Here is a 22384-nt window from a genome sequence, read left to right as displayed (position 1 = left end):
TTTGCACTTTTAACATAGTAAAAAGCGTTTCAGACCCTTCGTAGGAATGCTATCAATTGCTCTTTGATACTGAGCCACAGAAGCAGATATCAGGATAGGTGACCAGAAACATGGTCAAAGAGGTAGGTTTTAAGAAGGAAGAGATTGAGTTAAAGGGGCAGAAAGGAATAGGGAGGGAATTCCAGAGCTTTGGACCTCAGCAGCTGAAAGCATGAAGTTACAACTTGCATCGTCATTTGCTATGGTAATAACTAACCGGTTAGCGTTAACAAGTTCAGTTTGCAGCTTGTCATGGTGCCATTTAAAGTCAGTACTTCTGTGTTACTACTTCTGTATTACTGTACCCTTGTTGCAGGCCTCTCTTTTGAATGGATTATTAAACCAAGGTTATGCTTATACCAGTGATTCAGGTCAATGTTAAAATTACCTTTGCTACAGTTCAGGGAAGAGCAGAGAGTACTCCTAATCCTAGTTCAACCAACTCGCCAAGGTCTCCTAAACTCACGACCTCTACTACCTGAAAGGGCCAGGGCAGCGAACCCATGGGAAAACCACCACCTGCACTTTCCCATCCAAGACACACACCATATTGACTTGGAACTATATCGCCATTCATTCACTGCTGCTAGGTCAGGATCCAGGAACACTTTTTCTAACAGCACTGTGGGTGTACCTACACTAGATGGGCTGCAGCAGTTCAAGAAGGCCACCACCTTTTAAGGGCAATTAGGGATGCACAATAACTGCTGGGCTAGTCATCAACGCACACATCCATTGAAAGATTTTTTTTAAAAATTTCCTTTAAGTAATACCAATACTTATCTCTTTGCTCCCTCTATAGCCCTACATGACAGGAGTCACTATACCTCAAATTATTTTGTTACATATATTGTTTTGAGACATTTTGATGCAGAAGGTCCTGAATTAGTGCAGGAGAATGATGTGATGCAACTAAACCCATGTTTGTATTGCACAATCTGCAGATCATAGAGATCTAAGCCTTCACATGTTGACAATATGTCCCATCATTAACCTGGGAAAATCTGATGACAAAAATATTTACTAGTCGGCAACCTGCAACTTGGTGTTGTAAGATGTGTGTAGTTTGGTAGGTCTCACGAAGAGGTTCTGAGTTTTGTTATAGTTTAACTGTAAGCGTTTATTAATTACTTGTAACTATGTACGTACATGTAGTACAAGGTCTAAGCTGGGGCTGTATCCATGCTTGCCTTTACACACATCTCTGTCCAACCCAAGATTGCCCCCTAGACTCGGGTTATGTGTTCCTTTACATCACAGTATGGGCGGTACTGTAGTCAGTCCCATGTTAACCCTTTATATGCCAGACCCTTATTTTATAACTGGCAGCATCAATAACCAAAGTGAGTCATAGAATGATAGAATCTTAAAGTACAGAAGGAAGCCATTTGGCCCATTATGCCTATGCCAGCTCTATGGAAGAGCTATCCAATTAGTTCTACTCCTTACTCTTTCCCTATAAGCCCTACATTGTTTTCTTCCTTTTTAAGTATGTATCCAATTACATTTGTAAAGTTACTATTGAATCTGCTTTTATCTCCCTTTCATGCAATCGATCCCAGGGCAGAGCAATTTGCTGCATTTTTTTTCTCTGCTTTATCCTTCTGTTTCTCTTAAATTATCTTAAATCTCTGCCCTGTGATACCTGCCAATGACAGCAGCTTCTTATCTGCTTCATCAAAAGCCCTTATAACTTTGAACACTTGTGTTAACTTTTCCTATTCTAAGGAAAACAAGCCCATTTTCTCTAGCCTGTCTATTAAGTCCTTCATCCTTGGTGCCTGGTAACTGTGAAGTAACATACTGTTTTCAAATCACTTCCAGTCACCGGATAACTTAGTAACAGAAAAGCAGGAGAAAGATTATTTCTGAACAATTAATGAGCCGATAATAAAGCTGCTGGAACTGGGAAAGTGCAATGAGGTATTGTTAGCTTTAATTATAATGCAAAGCAGGCATTCTGTTTTTCCATAGAGGAGTAATTTCATCCTTTGGGATGTTACTCAAGAAGAAGGGAGATTTGGAGGAAAGGTCAGATCAGTAATCTTGGAATGGAAAAAGTTGATGTGAAGAAGGAGAAAGATAGAGAAACAGAAGGTTCAATAGTACAATTGATGGAAGTTATTAGGGATCTGCTTTGTCTGCTAAAGCCTAGAGAGTGGTAGATGGTTTAATATAGAGCAAGAGAAGAACAGAGGAGGTATTGTGTGTGGTTTGTGCAGATCACTCGGAGTCTGGGTTGCTGTGGCAACATGCACTTTTACATATATGTCGTAGCCCGGAGCTATAGATAGTGACAGTAGAGATTCCAACTTCCTTTCAATCACATTGTTGACCAGGAATCTCTCCCTCTCTTATCATCTGCCATTGGCATAGATATGAAACATTTGCAGGTTGATAATTAACCTTTTTGCCTGCATGATGAACACACCTTCCTTGGGCATCAAGTCCTAGGGCTGGATTTGAACCCATAGCTTCTACCTCAGAGGCCGTGACGCCGTACTCACTGTGTCACAAGACCCTGGAGGCATTCTACCTGAGAATTAGCTTCATAAGGGTGCTCAAAAAAAAAGAGTTAAACACATTGCCAGAAATATAGTGCCCTGTTAAAGATGTACTGTGTTACTAACATGCAAATTGTCTCACCACTTGCAGGGGATTAAAAGATAAACCAGGAGTTATGAATGCTTGGAACTCGCTAGTCAATTTAAACCCCACCACTCTTTCCTTTGCACAAACAAAATCTCACCTTCAGCCTCCTGTTTATTTTTAAGAACTCGCTGAACTTGTGCATTAATTCCCCATTAAACTCACTACTGAAATTTAAGATTGATAATTAAGCCTTTCAAATGCATAAAAATTGTTAATGCGATGCAAATCAAATCTCTTCCCCAGAAAGGGAACAACTTAAACTGCTGATACTCATTCCCATGAGGTAAACATGTCCTGCAGATGCAAAAAAAATTACAGTTTTTCCTTATATTTCCTGTTTCTATCTATTCTTTTTCTCTCCCTGAATCTCATTTTCTTCTCTCTATTTATCTTCTGGTACCTGATCTGACTCAAATTCACTTTACTTTATTTTCTATTTCTCCTCTGTTTATTTCTCAACCCTTAAATCCTATTGGGTAAGAAGCTAGACTATTGGTCCTACTATTCAATGCAGTCCCAGATGCCCCATTTTAAACTAGCATTTCCAGCAAATTACAGGTGCATTTCCAGATGTGATTAATGATGGCTCTTCTGAATCACTGGATGTTGATGGCTTTCTGCAGGAATGGAAACAAGCAAACACAGTGCTAATATTTTTAAAAGTTACTAAGTCTGAACCAGGCACCTATGGGGCCATCAACCAAACCCAACATTAGTTGTAGGTTAAACAATGGAAGCTATTGTATGGATAATTGTGGCGGACTGTCTGGATAGCAATAGGTTAAAAAGAAACTTGAAAGGGGATCGTGCTGCCAGAGAAATTCTTTGAAGCAATGGCATAAGAAGTATTGGTGCAATATTCTATTTAGTTGCACTTATAGAATGCTTCTGAAAATGTGCCACATGAAAGACTTCCAATTCAACCAAAATCCAAGGAAACTCATGTTAGAACATGGGACTGGATATCAAGTTGATGAAAATGTAAAGAATAGGGGAAGGCATGAGTGAATGCAGAAAATGGAATTCCAAATTCTTGCTGTCTAGTCCTTTTTTTTACATAGGTTATGCTTTGGCAAGACAAGCAGCAAATGCAATATAATGCTGAACAATGTAAAGGAATGCATGTTTTGCTGAAAAAAGAGGCTTTTTTGTCAAATCTTTGCATCTTGCACTCAGGACAATTCGCAAGGAAATACCAATGTTAGGGAAAACAATATATATATACTGTGTGGGAAGAGAGTGGTGCATCTGGGTATACTGGAAGCTCCATGTATTAATACATAGAGCCCTGCGCTTTGCAGACTGAATGAACATGTACACACATTGCACCTGTTTCAGCTAAACAAAATAAGTGACAGCCATTCCCTGGTTCATTCCCTATGGCAATGTTTTGATCGATCAGAGTCAAATTACCTGGTTTAAATTTCAAACAATGCTTGACAGTTAATTGTCATTCACCATCCACTGGTGCATCCTTCATGGCAATGCCTATACCAATCAGAGTACACTTGCCAACTAATCAGCACTCTTTTCTCATACAGTATAAAATATGTTGTTTCCCCAGACACTGGTATTTTCATACAAATTATCCTGATGAATGCAAGATGAAAAGCTTTGGCAAAAAGATCTCTTTTTTCAGCAATGCTTGTTTGCTGGAAAAATGCATCATATGTATATATGGTCAAACAACCCTTGGAAAGCAGCCTCTAATTCCGGCATCTACGCTAGGAAAACAAGACATATAGTAACTGGAAAGAATACAGAGATGAATGGCAAATGTGAAGGAGTGAGCTATGTGGAATCAATGTAGCTTAAGCACTATAGTCTAAGCAAGAAGACAAGAAAATTGAGGCTAAAGAAGAGGAATTTAAATTGGTAAAATGTAAGCTTAATAGAGATGTTAGGAATTTATTCTCTGCAAGTCTGATAGATGTTAAGAATAAACTGTCACGAAAGGTTGTATAGGCAAAAAGAAATTGAGACACATTCAAAATACAGCTGGATACTAATATGGGGAGTTAGTTTAATGGAGAAATATTTTCTAAAGGCTTAATGGTCATTTTTTGTCTTTGGTGAATTGCTTAGTTTTGATACCTGTTTAATCAGAAATCAATATAAGCTCTTCCGAACAACTGTCACCCCCATATTTAAGCATTTCTAAGGCAAAATAATGTTTTGTACTTTGAAATGACATTATAAAGGGAGTTAGTCCTTAATGCAGTGCAACATTTTAGTTACTAGGACAATGAAATTGCTCTGCATTTGAAAAGAAGAAAACTATCCAACCATTTACAAAACCACAAGGTCAGTGCTTTGTATTTTTTTTTTACACTGTCATGAATGTTTCCCAGGTAAGCCATATTATCAGTATTTCAAATTCACTTCAGGAGGCAGAAGGATAAATAAATCTATCCAAAGTGCTCCCCCAAGCCAGAATTGACCATTAAGATGAGGTAAGCCTTTTTTAATACTTTGGTGCCTCTTGTGGAACATTTCCCTAAAAATTTACACAGGTTCATAGAATGTCCTTTATGTTTCTTTTTGCTCCTGATTTGTAGGTCCACAAATTTGAATTGATTTAAGATTATTAATTTACAAGGCACAACAAGAATTAGTGACATAATTTGGTTATAATTTTTGCCTGATGTATTTGTAACATTGTAGAAGTGGTGTACAGGCCCCCTAACAGTAACCACATGATAGATGAGGAGTTCATAGAATGTTTTTGGGACAGTTTCTTAAAACAGCATGTTCTGGAGTCAGAGATCAGGCTGTTCTACACCTGGTATGGTGCAATGAGATAGGATTAATGAATGACCTCAAACTGAAGGCATCCCTAGGTAGCAATAATCATAATTTGGTTGAATTTTGCATTCAGTTCGAGGGAGAGAAGAGTGTGTCCAAAACTAGCATTTTAAACTTAAGTAAGGGCAATTATGAGGGCATGAAAACAGAGCTAGCTAAAGTGATCTAGCAAATTGGGTTAAGGGATAGGCCAATAGAGATGTGGCACACATTTAAAGGGATATTTCAGAATACGCAGAATAGACACATTCCAACAAGAAAAATCCAAGGGGAGGACCCACCATCCATGGTTAACTAAAAAATTTGAAGATGGTACCAAGTTTAAAGAAAAAGCATACCGTTGTGCAAAGATGGATAGTAAGTCAGAAGATTAGACAGAATATAAAAAAAAGCAAAGAATGATCAAAAGATTAATAAGGAGGAAAAATTAAAGTATAAGGGAAAGCTAGCTGAAAATATGAAAACAGATAGTAAGAGTTTCTGTAGATAATCTAAAAAGATAAGTTAATAAAGTGAAAGATGGTCCTATAGAAAGTGAGTCTGGGGAATTAATAATAGAAAATAAGGAGATTGCAGATGAATTGAACAAGCATTTTGCATAGGTCTTTATTATAGAGGGTATAGGTAACATCCCAGAAATAGTTTTAAATCAGGAAATAGAAGGGAGGGAGTAACTCAAGAAAATTACAATCGCCAGGGAAGTGGTACTGAGCAAACTGTTGGAGCTGCAGGCTGGCGATTCCTCAGGTCCTGATGGACTTCATCCTTGTGTCTTAAAAGAAGTGGCTAATGAGATCGTTGATGCTTTGGTTTTAATTTCCCTCGATTTGGCAAGGTTCCATTAAATTGCAAAATAGCAAATGTAACTCTTTTATTCAAAAATGGAGGGAGACAGAAATTTGAAAACTACAGGTCAGCCCACCTGTTCTGGGGGAATAATTTAGACTAAAATTGGCAAATGTAACTCCTTTATTCAGAAAGGGTGGTGAGGAAGGACAGAAAGCAAGAAACTACAGGCCAGTTAGCTTAACATCTGTCATAGGGAAAATGTTAGAATCTACTTTTAAGGATGTTAAAACAGGAAACTTAGATACATTCAAGATAATCAGGCTGAGTCAGCATTGTTTTGTGAGTGGGAAATTCATGTTTAACAAATTTATTGGAGATATTTGAAGGAGCAACATGTGTCATTAATAAAGGGGAACCGGTGAATATACTGTGCTTAGATTTTCAGAAGGCATTTTATAAGGTGCCATATCAAGGGTTATTACGGAAAATAAAAGCTCATAGGGTAGGGCTAATATATTGTCATGGATAGAAGTTTGGCTAGCTAACAGAAAATAGAGTAGGAATAAATGGGCATTATCTGGTTGGCAAGATGTGACAAGTGGTATGCCACAGGGATCAGTGCTGGGGCCTCAATATTTTACATTTACATGAATTACTTGAGAAGGACTGTATGGTTGCTAAATTTGCTGATGAAACAAAGATAGGTAGGAAAGTAAATTGTGAAGACGACATAAGGAGACTATAAGGGGATAGATTAAATGTGTGGGCAAAGACCTGGCAAATGGAGTATAAAGTGGGGAAATGTGAAATTGGCCATTTTGTCAGGAAGAATAAATAGAAGCATATTATCTAAATTGTGAGACATTGCAGAGCTCTGAGATTCAGAGGGAAATGGATGCCCTAGAGCATGAAGTGCAAAGGGTTAGTATGCAGGAACAGCAAGTAATTAGGAATGCGAATAGAATGTTATCATTTATTGCAAGGGGAATTGAATGCAAAAGTAGAGAATTTATGCTTCAGTTATACAGGGCATTGGTGAGACCACATCTGGAGTATTATTTACAATACTAATCTCCTTATTTAATGAAGGATGTAAATGCATTGGAAGAAGCTCCAAAAAGGTTTTCTAGACGAGTACTTGAAATGGGCGGGTTGTCTCATGTGGAAAGGTTGGATGGGCTAGGCTTGTATCTGCTGGCATTTAGAATAGTAAGGGATGACTTGATTGAAACATAAGATCCTGAGGGTGCTTGACAGGGTACATATGAAAAAGATCTTTCCTCTTCTGGGAGAATCTAGAATTAGTTTAAAAATAAAGAGTCGCCCATTAAAGAGAGAGATGAGGAGAATTTTTTTCTCTCAGCGGGTAGTGAGTTCTTGGAACTCTCTTCCTCAAAAGGCGGTGGAAGCAGAATCTTTGAATAGTTTTAAGGCAGAGCTAGATACATTCTTTATAAACAAGTGGGTGAAAAGTTATTGGGGGTAGGTGGAAATGTGGGGTTGAGCTTACAATTAGATCAGCCATGCTCTTATTGAATGGCTGAGCAGGCTCGAGGGGCCCAATGGTCTACTGTGGCCCAGAGATTGGGCTTTGGGCTTCATTTCCATGTAACCAGCATGATCCACCACTACTCTCCTCTGTCTGGCTACACTTGTTCTCACACTGAACAATTTCTCCTTCAACTCCTCTCACTTCCTCCAAATTAAAGGTGTGGCTATGGGTACCCGCATGGGCCCCAGCTATGCCTGTCTCTTTATGGGGTGTGTGGAACATTCCTTGTTGCAGTCCTACTCCGGCCCCCTTCCACAACTCTTTCTCCGGTACATCGATGATTACTTCGGTGCTGCTTCATGCTCTCGTCGGGACTTGGAAAAATTTATTAATTTTGCTTCCAATCTCCACCCCTCCATTATTTTAACGTGGTCCATCTCTGACACTTCCCTTCCCTTCCTTGACCTCTCTGTCTCAATCTCTGGTGATAGACTGTCCACCAATATCCATTACAAACCCACGGAGTCCCACAGCTACCTCAACTACAGCTCCTCACACCCCGCTTCCTGTAAGGACTCCATCCCATTCTCTCAGTTCCTTCACCTCCGTTGCATCTGTTCCGATGATGCTACCTTCAAAAACAGTTCCTCTGACATGTCCTTCTTCTTCCTTAACCGAGATTTTCCACCCACGGCCATTGACAGGGCCCTCAACCGTGTCCGGCCCATCTCCCAAGCATCCGCCCTCACGCCTTCTCCTCCCTTCCAGAAACATGACAGGGTCCCCCTTGTCCTCACTTATCACCCCACCAGCCTCCGCATTCAAAGGATCATCCTCCGCCATTTCCGCCAACTCCAGCATGCCACCACAAAACACATCTTCCCTTCACCCCCCCCATCGGCATTCCGTAGGGATTGCTCCCTCCGGGACACCCTGGTCCACTCCTCCATTACCCCCTACTCCTCAACCCCCTCCTATGGCACCACACCATGTGCACGCAAAAGATGCAACACCTGCCCCTTCAATTCCTCTCTCCTCACCGTCCAAGGGCCCAAACACTCCTTTCAAGTGAAGCAGCATTTCACTTGCATTTCCCCCAACTTAGTCTACTGCATTCGTTGCTCCCAACGTGGTCTCCTCTACATTGGAGAGACCAAACGTAAACTGGGCGACCGCTTTGCAGAACACCTGCGGTCTGTCCGCAAGAATGACCCAAACCTCCCTGTCGCTTGCCATTTTAAGACTCCACCCTGCTCTCTTGCCCACATGTCTGTCCTTGGTTTGCTGCATTGTTCCAGTGAAGACCAACACAAACTGGAGGAACAACACCTCATCTTCCGACTAGGCACTTTACAGCCTTCTGGACTGAATATTGAATTCAACAACTTTAGGTCTTGAGCTCCCTCCTCCATCCCCACCCCCTTTCTGTTTCCCCCTTCCTTTTGTTTTTTTCCAATAAATTATATAGATTTTTCTTTTCCCACCTATTTCCATTATGTTAAAATATTTTTAAATCTTTTATGCTCTCCCAACCCCCACTAGAGCTAGACCTTGAGTGCCCTACCATCCATTCTTAATCAGCACATTCGTTTAGATAATATCACCAACTTTAACACCTATGTGTTCTTTTGTTCTGTTGTTTGTGACATCTTTTGATGATCTGCTTCTATCACTGCTTGTTTGTCCCTACAACCACACCAACCCCCTCCACTTCTCTCTCTCTCTCTCCCTCCCCACCACCCCCCCCCCCCCCCCCCCCCCCCACCGCCCCACACACCTTAAACCAGCTTATACTTCAACTCTTTCTTGGACTCGAACTCAAGTTCGGTCAAAGGGTCATGAGGACTTGAAACGTCAACTCTTTTCTTCTCCGCCGATGCTGCCAGACCTTCTGAGTTTTTCCAGGTAATTCTGTTTTTGTTTTGGATTTCCAGCATCCGCAGTTTTTTTGTTTTTATTTTTATTTTTATGGCTTAGGGTTGCCTACTTAAGCTGTAGGCATGCTTGGAGGTTCAATCATATGATGTTCTAGTCACATGATGTCTGATTTGTTGATGCCTGATCTCATGATATCAGACATCTACAAATGTATTTACCATATAAAGGTTGGGGGGTCCCTATAGTTGTGTCTTTTTGTTTGTGGTTTTTGCCCCAGCAGCTATTATGCAATTGATTCCAAGAGCCTGGACATCACTTGGGAGTAAGTGAAGAGGGGGATCCAAGGATGAGGAGGAGGGAAAATGGGAAGCAAGGAAGAAGGGGAATGGAGGATGGGGAAGAAAGAAATGAAGGGCAGGTAGGGAGATGGGTGAAATGGAGACAATAGGGAAGAAGGGAAAATGGAGTGTGGGGAAAAGTAGGAAATGGAAGGCAGGGAAGAGGGAAGTGGAGGATGGGATGAGGGGAAATAGGGAGCGAGGAAGAAGGGAAATGGAGGGCAGGTAAGATCAGGAAATGGAGGGCAGGAAAGAGCAGGAAATGGAAGGCCGGAATGGGAGAGACAAAATGGAGTGTGGGGAAGAAAGGAAGATGGAGGGGAGGGAAAAGGGGAAAACTGGAGGGCAGGAAGGGCCGAGAGATGAAACGGAGGACGGGGAAGAAAGGGAAACCAAGGACAGGACGAAGAATGGAGAGTTTGGGAGGGGGATAAACGGCGGGCAGGAAAGAGGAGATAATTGAAGCTCAGAAAGAGAGAAACAAAGGATGGGAAAGAGGGGAATCCATAGGTGAGTGTTTGATTCGCTGAGGGAAAACCAAAGGTGGGAGGAGGTCTGATTCACTGGCAGGCTCATATTTTCAATCCCCATCTCAGCTAACATTTATACTCTATCTTTCTCATAAATATATTGCTTGAGAGTGCAACCAAGGAATGACATTGAGTGACATCATTCATACAGATTAGTGGCCATGAAAATAAGACAGTCACTAATAAATCCAATAGGGAATTCAAGAGAAACTTCTTTACTCAAAGTGGTTGGAATGTGGAACTTGTTATCGCATGGAGTATTTGAGTCAAGTAACATAGATGTCTTTTAAGGAGCAGCTGGATAAATACAAGGGAGATAGGAATGCAGCAATAAGATAATAGGGTGAAATGAAGTAGGATGAAAGGAGACTCATAGAACATAGACAATGGCAGAGACGTGTTGAGCTGACAGTCTTGTTTCTCTGCTATATCGTCTATGTAATGTTAAACTGGGGTTGGTTCTACTCACCCTGCCCAGGAAATAATGTCAGTGAAGCCAAGATTGGGAGACAGTGTTGGAAATAGGGGCAAATTATATTCGTTTTAGAAAATAAAGTTAACAGACAGCTAATGAATTATCTTTCTCACTGAGTATTGGTGGAAAATAAATGGAGTACAAATTGTATGAGCAAGTAGTAGGTAAAATAAGCTGACACTGCACTGAATCACTATTCAGTAAATGACTGCCTCTGAGTCATTTACTTTGATTTATTTCACACATTGTGTAGTTAAAAGAACAACTGCATAAGCTGTAACTTCTGTCATTGAGCAGTCCATCCTGTTGATTCACTGAGTGAATCTATAGACCCAGCTCACCAATTTCCTTCATATGACATTCACCTCATACTTATGGAGGGGCCTGTTTCCCATAGTCTAAAGTAAAAACAGAAAGCTCCAGAGTACACAGGAAGCCCATTAACAACCTCAAAAGTGATAATGGTGATGACAAGTGTACGTGGAGCACTAACTTTAGTCATGTATGGACACAGGTCTGATCACTGTGTTACCCTGGGGCATCCCTGGCTATGGAGAGGATGCAGAAGCAGAAAGTTCTTTGGATATGCAGAGTGGGGACCAAAAGAGATAAGTGGAGATTAAGTCAGAATGGTAAACATTTATGTTTATCACTGGAGAAAAGGTGGCTTAGGATGGTCTTCATCAAAGATTTTAAGAATATGGGATGATAACCCAAATCCTAACAAATTGTTTGCTATAGGCATAAACTCTGTAATTATGGGAGGGGGGAGTTGAGTGAAACAGGCTGTCTAAAGGGGTTTGAGGCAGAATTTTTAGGTCAATGTGCAGGTGCGCGTCAAAGACCCAACCGGACGCGAAATTGCGCAAGATGATGATGGGCGAGCGATATTTGAGTCAGCAGATGCACAAGAATTTCAGAATCATGCCCGCCAATAATTAAGAAGACAATTAAAGTTGATAAAGTTCCAATTGTCCCCGATTTTTCATGGTCTGCTCAACCTTATGGTTGGCGGACAGGTGAATCCGCCATCGGACTTTGCATTTTTGATGAAAACTCATCCAAGGACAGGATGAGGTTTCTTTTGTTAAATGAAAAAAAAAATCTATGGACAGAATTTTTAACATGTATAAGTTCAGGTAACTGATTGTGATGCTTGGACATTTTTTTCGTGATTTTAAAATCTTTATTTTATTGTTATGAAGTCCAGCTCCATGAGGCAGCTCTCTGCATTCAGGGTGCTTTCATTCAGTGCTCGCTCATGCCCACACTTATATCAGCACTCGCCCTCCTCCTGCCCCCATCCCGGCAGTGCTGAGCATTTCAACACACGCTTCACACTGGCTGGCCGTTAATTGGAGACAGCGTGAAATTGCGGTCGGGGGCCGATCGTGTCAGCAGTCTGTTCCCCGGCCAATCTCGGACCCACCAACTGCGTGCGCTCGCCTGCTGACCTAAAAATTCTGCCCCTGGAGTTGGATGGTATAAAAATATTCAAGATGGAGCTTGACTGTGGTGCCTAAGGGATCAAGATTAATTTTGACCTTCACCGTATGGGCCAGAAATGGCATCCACCCATTACAAAAACTAATATTTTGAAATGCGGTATCAGAGGGAGGAAGAGGTGACTTTCGCCATATTACATAGTATTCAAAGCACAGAAAAGAACTATTCAGCCCAACAGGTCCATGCTGCTGTTTATGCTCCACTTCCTCCTCCTATCCTACTTTATCTAACCTCATCAATATATCCTCCTATTTCTTACCTACTCATTTGTTTATCTAGATTCACCTTAAATGTATCTGTTATCCACCTCAACCACTCCAAGAAGTAGTGAGTTCCACTTTCTAACTGCTTTCTCCATTTAGAATTTAGTCCTGAATTCCCTTCAGCTTATATTAGTGACTATCTTATACTGGTGAGCCATAGCTCTGGTCTTATCCACAAGTGAAAGAATCATCTCTGCATCTACTCCATCAAATGCTTCCACAATCATGAAGACCCCTATCAGGCCATTACCTCAGCCTTCTTCTTTCCCAGGGAAAATAGCCCTGATATTTTCAATCTTTTCTGACTGGTATAAACTCTCAGTCCTGGTATCATCCTAGTAAATCTTTTTTTATTGCCAAAGATTGCCACCACAGAGCTTTTCCTCACCTCAAATCTGGATCTGCTGTAGACCGATAAAGATTGATTGCTATGATTAGTCCAACAACTCCACTACCATCATATCATACAACTATCAGAATAATAGCTAGGACCTTGTTTTTTTCATCATTTATCCATTCATGTTCCTAACAATATCCTATTTTCATTCCCCTGATTTCTATGGAAATGACATTGAACTGGGTCAATACTGTATGTCGCCTAAGCAGAGTAGGTCAACGTAACCCTCTTAAAATAAAACATGGTACGCTTTAAACGTTAGGACCAAATGAATAAAAACTCAATGGGCCTTTCTAGTCCTATACATTCCTGTATTTGACTCATGGTCATCGCACACACAAATTGGGTGCAGTTCATTGAACTCCCACTGCCAATGCATCTCCTCCTACCATTACCAGGACATGAGACTTTGTAGAGCAGTGTTTGGTCTCCAGTACAGCTGTTTTTTTTGGGGGCGATTATCATTGATTAAACTTGCGAATGTAAAAGCCTCTTTAAGATGGTGGTAATATATCTGTGGATGCTAATAAGATGTTAATACATTTTTGTGTTTCCGTTACGGACGGGATGAGAAAGAACTGCAGAAATCCCTGTTTCCTTCCCAACTGTCCATAATCAGTAAGCTTTTGAGAGGAAAATGTGTGTGTGTGTTTAACCCCTGAGTGTGTGGATAATTTGAATAACCAGCAGCAAGCTTTTTGTGGCTTTAAATAAAGATAGGTGATTGTTTATTTAAGCACTCACCCCAAAATCTAATGCTATGGCATCCACTCACAAAAGCATACACACAAACTCACTCAGGGAAAGTACAGTTGAAGAGGAAAGTGCATGTTTACAAAGTATTCAATAAAAGAAACCATTCATAATTCATGTGATTGTCTAGCTCTGGAAAACATGTGTTACAGGTCTGATGAAAAGATGTCTTCATTCCTAAAATGTAGGTTGGATGAGTTAAACAGCCAAAGTCTTATGACAAAGTAGTTTTCAAGTTCCTTTCGAAGAGATGGACTTACTGCAGGATATGAACCTTGTTGCTAGTAGTCTCAGTACCAGGAGGACAGTTTGCAGTATTGATAGGCTGAAAAGGATCAGGTTCAGAGACCTTATGATGTCACAGCCACTAGTTATTAAGGCATTGATGTTATTGCCCTTTCTGCCCTGTCTCTCTTTCTGCGGTCAGCATTTAAAGATTAACAAGAGATAAACATGGCTGGCCTACCATGTAATTTCACACAGTTCCTTTTCCAAATATGATGGCAGTCTTAGGTTGATGAATCATGTCCGGGTTTATTGTTTTAAGACCTTCATGCTGAGCGGTGATAAGACATTTACCTTCTTTGTTTCAAAGAAGACCCAATCAATTCAGGAATGTCTTCTTATGGTCTCATGATATGTGTTCACCTGAGATGCACCTTCTGTCTCTGTTAGACAGTGAGTCAATTTTTGAATACACAAGCCAGTTCAGCTGACCTTCAGCAGGCACCTTTGCAACAGCATGTTGAAATGAACCTTTCCTTTTTAAAATGAACAGAGTCCACATTGAATAAAGCTCATATCTTAAAAGTTATGAATATGACATGCCTTCACTGGGCTTAACAGTTTGTTCTAGTTAGTTCACCTCATGATCTTCTGCCAGTATGCCAGCATCCTTTTAAAGTCATATTGATGAAACCATATAGAAGGATCCTAAGGATAAGCTGTGTGGAGAAAATAACTAATGAAGAAGTACTGAATGAGACCCTAAGAACAAGAGAACTCTTAAATTATATCAAAAGAAGACAATGATCAGTTATCCATCCAGAAGTATTGGAGTGCCTCATCACCACTGGAAGGATTAACAGAAGAAGACAAAGGGGTCAGCAGCAGGGGACATTAAAGACTGGCTCAATCAGAACTCCAATAATGAGGCCATTCACTGTTGTTATGAATGGAAAGTTTGGAAAACCATGGTCACCTACACCACTTGGCATGGCACTTAGACAATGATGATGATGTAGATGTTAGCCAACTCACTGATAGAGTTCTTGCCTTGGAGACAGAAGGTTGTGGATTCAAGGGTTGCTCCAGAGGACCTGAACACAAAAATCCAGGCAGATACTTCAGCACTGTACTGGCGGAGTGTTGCATTGTCAGAGGCTGAGCCATTAAATCAAAATCCTCCCTGCCCTCTCAGGTGAAATGTAAAGGATTCCATGGCATTATTTTTGAAGAGCGGTAGAGTTATCCCTGGTGTCCAGGCCAATACTAATCCCGCAATGAACATCATCACATTTCTGATTGTGATATATTGCTGTGTACAAATTGGAGTTCCATGTTTCCTAAATTATAGCATGGCTGCAGTTCAAAAGAACTTCATTGACTGTAAAGTACTTTAGAAGGCTGGGGAAGGTGCTATGTAAATGCAAGTTCTTTTATTTTACGGTGGTAGTATTATTGGAGTTAGGTAGTTGTTTTGTTCGCAGAATCATGTTTGGCCTGCCCAAGAAGGACAACCAGCGATCTGGAGCACAGCAGTTGGAAAGTGCACATGCTTATTGCAAGTAAAATTGCTCCCTTAAACAGAATCATTCTAGTTAAAGAGAAAATATTTTGCAACGCAGTCACAATTTGGAAAATGCAGTAACTGTCAAGGGGAGATGATGGCATAGTGGTATTGCCACTGGACTAGAAATCCAGAGACCCAGGATAATGCACTGGGGACCCTGGGTTCAAATCCTGCCATGGCAGATAGTGGAATTTAAATTCAATAAAAATCTGGAATTAAAAGTGCAATAATGACCATGAAACCATTACTGATTGTGGTTAAAAACCCATCCAGTTCACTAATGTTTCTTAGGAAAGGAAATCTGTCATTCTTACCTAACCTGGCCTACATGTGACTCCAGACCCAGACCAATGTGGTTGACACTTAACTGCTCTCTGCAAGCCACTCAGTATAACAAAGTCACAAAAAAGGAATGAAACCGGATGGACCACCTGGCATCGAACTAGAAATGACATTGGAAACCTCAGCCCTGTTGACCCTGCAAAGTCCTCCTTACTAACATTTGGGGGCTAGTGCCAAAAAAAAGAGCTGTCTCACAGACTAGTCATGCTACAGCCTGACATAGTCACCAAAGTAATCATACCTGACAGATAATGTCTCATCACCATCCCTGGGTATGTCCTGTCTCACCAACAGGACAGACACAGCAGAGGTGCAGGCACACAGTGGTATACAGTTGGGAAGGAGTTGCCCTCGGAGTCCTTAACATCAACTTCAGATCCCATGAAGTCTCATGGCACCAGGTCAAACATGGGCAAGGAAACCTCCTGCTGATTACCACATGCTGCACTCCTTCAGCTGATGAATCAGTTCTCCTCCATGTTGAACTACCACTTGGAGGAAGCACTGAAGGTGGCAAGGGTGCAGAATGTACTCTGGGGACTTCAATGTTCATCACCAAGAGTGGCTCAGTAGCACCTCTACTGGCCGAGCCCTAAATGACATAGCTGCTAGACTCAGTCTGTGGCAGGTGGTGAGGGAGTCAACGAGAGAGAAAAGCATACTTTACTTCATCCTGCCTGCCACAGCTGCATCTGCCTATGACAGTATCGGTAGGAGTGACCACCGCACAGTCTTTGTGGAGATGAAGTCCGGCTTTCACATTGAGGGTACCCTTCATCGTATTGTGTGGCACTACCACCATGCTAAATAAGACCATAAGACATAGGAGCAGAAATTAGGCCATTCGGCCCATCGAGTCTGCTCTGCCATTCAATCATGGCTAATAAGTTTCTCAACCCCATTCTCCCGCCTTCTCCCTGTAACCTTTGATCCCCTTACCAATCAAGAACCTATCTATCTCAGTCTTAAATACATTCAATGACCTGGCCTCCACAGACTTCTGTGGCAATGAATTCCATGGATTCACCACTCTCTGGCTAAAGAAGTTTCTCCTCATCTCTGTTCTAAAAGGTCTTCCCTTTACTCTGAGGCTGTGCCCTTGGGTCCTAGTCTCTCCTACTAATGGAAACATCTTCCCCACGTCCACTCTATCCAGGCCTTTCAGTATTCTGTAAGTTTCAATCAGATCCCCCCTCAGGCTTCTAAATTCCATTGAGGATAGACCCAGAATCCTCAAACGTTCCTCATATGTTAAGCCTTTCATTCCTGGGATCATTCTTGTGAACCTCCTCTGGACCCTCTCCAGGGCTAGCACATCCTTCCTGAGATACGGGGCCCAAAATTGCTCACAATATTCTAAATGTGGTCTGACCAGAGCCTTATAAAGCCTCAGCAGCACATCCCTGCATTTATATTCTAGTCCTCTCGAAATAAATGCCAACGTTGCATTTGCCTTCCTAACTACCGAGTCAACCTGCAAGTTAACCTTAAGAGAATCCTGGACTAGGACTCCCAAGTCCCTTTGCACTCCAGATTTCTGAATTCTTTCCCCATTTAGAAAATAGCCCATGCCTCTATTCTTCCTACCAAAGTGCATGACCTCACACTTCCCCATGTTGTATTCCATCTGCCACTTCTTTGCCCATTCTCCTAACCTGTGCAAATCCTTCTGCAGCCTCCCCGCCTCCTCAATATTACCTGTCCCTCCACCTATCTTTGAATCATCTGCAAACTTAGCCAGGATGCCCTCAATTCCTTCATCTAGATCATTAATGTATAAACTGAAAAGTTGTGGTCTCAACACTGACCCCTGCGGAACTCCAATGGTCACCGGCCGCCATCCTGAGAAGGAGCCCCTTATCCTGACTCTCTGCTTCCTGCCAGACAGCCAATCTTCTATCCATGCTAGTACCTTGCCTCTAACACCATGGGCTCTTATCTTACTGAGCAGCCTCCTATGCCGCATCTTGTCAAAGGCCTTCTGGAAGTCCAAGTAGATAACATTCATTGGCTCTCCTTTGTCTAACCTACTCGTTACCTCCTCAAAGAATTCTAACAGATTTGTCAGGCATGACCTCCCCTTGATGAAACCATGCTGACTTTGCCCGATTTTACGATACACTTCCAAGTATTCTGAAATCTCATCCTTAATAATGGACTCTAAAATCTTACCAATGACCGAGGTCAGGCTAATCGGCCTGTAATTTCCCGTCTTTTGCCTCACTTCCTTCTTAAACAGGGGGGTTACATTAGCGATTTTCCAGTCCTCTGGGACCCTCCCTGACTCGAGTAATTCCTGAAAGATCACCACTAATGCCTTCACTATCTCTTCAGCTATCTCCTTCAGAACTCTGGGGTGTAATCCATCTGGTCCAGGTGATTTATCCACCTTCAGACCTTTCAGTTTTCATAGCACCTTCTCCTTGATAATGGCCACCATACTCAACTCTGCCCCCCGACTCTCTTGAACTTTGGGGATGTTACTCATGTCTTCCACCGTGAAGACTGACGCAAAGTACCTACTCAGTTCCCCACTACTACTTCTCCAGCGTAATTTTCCAGCAGCCCAAAATCCACTTTGGCCTATCTATTATCCTTTATATATCTAAAAAAACTCTTGCAATCTTCTTTTATAGTACTGGCTAGTTTACCCTCATATTTAATCTTCTCCCTCCTTATTTCCTTTTTTGTTGTCCTCTGTTGGTCTTTGTAGGCTTCCCAATCCCCTGGTTTCCCACTGCTCTTCACCACATTGTATGCTTTCTCTTTAGCTTTTATGCTGTCCCTGACTTCCTTTGTCAGCCATGGTTGCCTCGTCCTCCCTTTAGTATGCTTCTTCTTCCTAGGGATGAATTTTTGCTGTGTCTCCCAAATTACTCCCAGAAACTCCTGCCATTGCTGTTCTACTGTCTTTCCTGCTAGGCTCATCTCCCAGTCAATTCTGGCCAGCTCCTCCCTCATGCCTCTGTAGTTGCCTTTATTCAACTGTAATACCGTTACATCTGATTCCAGCTTATTCCTCTCAAATTGCAAGGTGAATTCTATCATATTATGGTCACTTCCTCCTAAGGGTTTCTTCACTTTAAGCTCCCTTATCAAATCTGCCTCATTACACATCACTAAATCTAGACTTGCCTGTTCCATAGTGGGCTCTGACATAAGCTGCTCCAAAAAGCCATCTCGTAGACTTTACATAAATTCCTTTTCTTGGGATCCACTACCAACCTGATCTTCCCAGTCTATCTGCATATTGAAATCCCCCATGATCACTGTAACCTTGCCTTTCTTACATGCCTTTTCCATCTCCTGGTGTATCTTGTGCCCCACATCCTGACTACTGTTCGGAGGCCTGTACATAACTCCCATTATGTTTTTTTTTTACTTTTGAGGTTCCTCAACTCTACCCACACAGATTCTACATCACCTGACCCTATGTCATTTACTGCTATCAATTTAATTTCATTTCTTGCTAACAAAGCAACCCCACCCCCTCTGTCAACCTACCTATTTTTTCAATAGGATGTATATCCTTGGATATTTAGCTCCCAGTTCTGATCCCCTTGCAGCCATGTCTCCGTGATGCCCACCACATCATACCTGCCAATTTCAACCTAACTACCGCATCAACCTGCAAGTTAACCTTAAGAGAATCCTGGACTAGGACTCCCAAGTCCCTTTGCACTCCAGATTTCTGAATTCTCTCCCCATTTAGAAAATAGTCTATGCCTCTATTCTTCCTACCAAAGTGCATGACCTCACACTTCCCCATGTTGTATTCCATCTGCCACTTCTTTGCCCATTCTCCTAACCTGTGCAAATCCTTCTGCAGCCTCCCTGCCTCCTCAATATTACCTGTCCCTCCACCTATCTTTGTATCATCTGCAAACTTAGCCAGGATGCCCTCAGTTCCTTCATCTAGATCATTAATGTATAAACTGAAAAGTTGTGGTCCCAACACTGACCCTTGCGGAACTCCACTAGTCACCGGCTGCCATCCTGAGAAGGACCCCCTTATCCCCACTCTCTGCCTCCTGCCAGACAGCCAATCTTCTATCCATGCTAGTACCTTGCCTCTAACACCATGGGCTCTTATCTTACTGAGCAGCCTCCTGTGCCGCATCTTGTCAAAGGCCTTCTGGAAGTCCAAGTAGATAACATCCATTGGCTCTCCTTTGTCTAACCTACTCGTTACCTCCTCAAAGAATTCTAACAGTTTTGTCAGGCATGACCTCCCCTTGATGAAACCATGCTAACTTTGCCCGATTTTACCATGCACTTCCAAGTATTCTGAAATCTCATCCTTAATAATGAACTCTAAAATCTTACCAATGACTGAGGTCAGGCTAATCGACCTGTAATTTCCCATCTTTTGCCTCACTCCCTTCTTAAACAGGAGGGTTACATTAGTGATTTTCCAGTCCTCTGGGTCCCTCCCTGACTCCAGTGATTCCTGAAAGATCACCACTAACGCCTCCACCAGCTCTTCAGCTATCTCCTTCAGAACTCTGGGGTGTAATCCATCTGGCCCAGGTGATTTATCCACCTTCAGACCTTTCAGTTTTCCTAGCACCTTCTCCTTGATAATGGCCACCATACTCACCTCTGCCCCCCAACTCTCTTGAACTTTGGGGATAGATAGATAGATCTATAAATGGGATAGATTTCAAACAGATGTAGCAACTCAAGACTGGGCCTCCATGAGACAGCAGCAGAATTATACTCAAACACAACTTGTAACCTCATGGCCTGGTATAATCCCCACTCTACCATTACCATTAAGTCAGGGGATCAATCCTGGTTCAATGAAGAGTGCAGGTGGGCATGCCAGGAGCAGCACAAGGTATACCTCAAAATAAGGTGTCAACCTGGTGACGCTATAACACAGGACCACTTGCCTGCCAACCAGCAAAAGTAGCAAGTGATAGACAGAGCTAAGCGACTCCACAATCAATAGATCAGGTATAGGCTCTGCCATCCTGCCACATCCCGCAATGAAAGGTGGCGGACAATTAAACAACTCACTGGAGGAGGAGGCTCCACAAATATCCACCTCCTCAATGATGGAGGAGCCCAGCACATCAGTGCAAAAGATAATACTGAGGCATTTGCTACAATCTTCAGCCAGAAATGTCAAGTGGATGATCCATCTCGGCCTCCTCCGAAGGTCCTCAGCATCACAGATGCCAGCATTTAGCCAATTCAATTTACCCCACATGATAGCAAGAAATGGCTGAAGGCACCGGATACTGCAAAGGCTATGGGCCTGACAATATTCCGGCAAAAGTACTAAAGACTTGTGCTCCAGAACTTGCCATGCCCCTACCCAAGCAGTCCCAGTACAGCTATAACACTGGCATCTACCCGGATATGTGGAAAATTGCACAAGTACATCCTGTACACAAAGAGCAGAACAAATCCAACCCAGGCAATTACTGACCCATCCGTCTACTCTTCATCATCAGTAAAATAATGGAAGGGGTAATCAACAATGCTATCAAGCAGCACCTGCTTAGCTATAACCTGCTTACTGATGCCCAGTTTGTGTTCCGCCAGGGCCACTCAGCTCCTGACCTTATTAAAGCCTTGGTTCAAACATGGACAAAAGAGCTGAACTCCCGAGGTGAGGTGAGAGTGACTGCCTTGATATCAAGGCAGTATTTGACCGAGTGTGGCATAAAGGAGGCCTAGTAAAACTGGAGTCAAAATGGAAATCAGGGGGAAAACTCTCCATTGGTTGGAGTCATACCTAGCACAAAAGAAGATAGTTGTGGCTGTTGGAGGTCAGTCATCTCAGCTCCAGGACATCACGGCAGCAGTTCTTCAGGGTAGTGTCCTCAGCCCAACCATCTTCAGCTGCTTCATCAGTGACCTTCCACCCATCACAAAGTCAGAAGTGGGGATGTTCACTGATGATTGCACAATGTTCAACACCATTTGTGACTCCTCAGATACTGAACCAGTCCATGTCCAAATGCAGCAAGACCTGGACAATATCCAGGCTTGGGCTGACAAGTGGCAAGTAACATTCGCACCACAGAAGTGTCAGGCAATGATCATCCCCAACAAGAGAGAATCCAACCATTGCCCCTTGATGTTCAATGGCATTACCATCACAGAATCCCTCACTATCAACATCCTGGGGGTTACCATTGACCAGAATCTGAACTGGACCAGCCATATAAATCCTGTGGCCACAAGAGCAGGTCAGAGGCTAGGAATCGTGCGATGAGTAACTCACCTCCTGACTCCCCAAAGCCTGTCCACCATCTACAAGGCACAAGTCAGGAGTGTGATGGAATACTCCCCACTTGCCTGGATGAGTGCAGCTCCCAC

Source organism: Carcharodon carcharias, chromosome 4, assembly GCF_017639515.1.
Source record: "Carcharodon carcharias isolate sCarCar2 chromosome 4, sCarCar2.pri, whole genome shotgun sequence".
NCBI lineage: Eukaryota > Metazoa > Chordata > Chondrichthyes > Lamniformes > Lamnidae > Carcharodon > Carcharodon carcharias.
The sequence above is the reverse complement of the archived record's forward strand: the minus strand, read 5'-3'. Positions refer to the sequence as shown.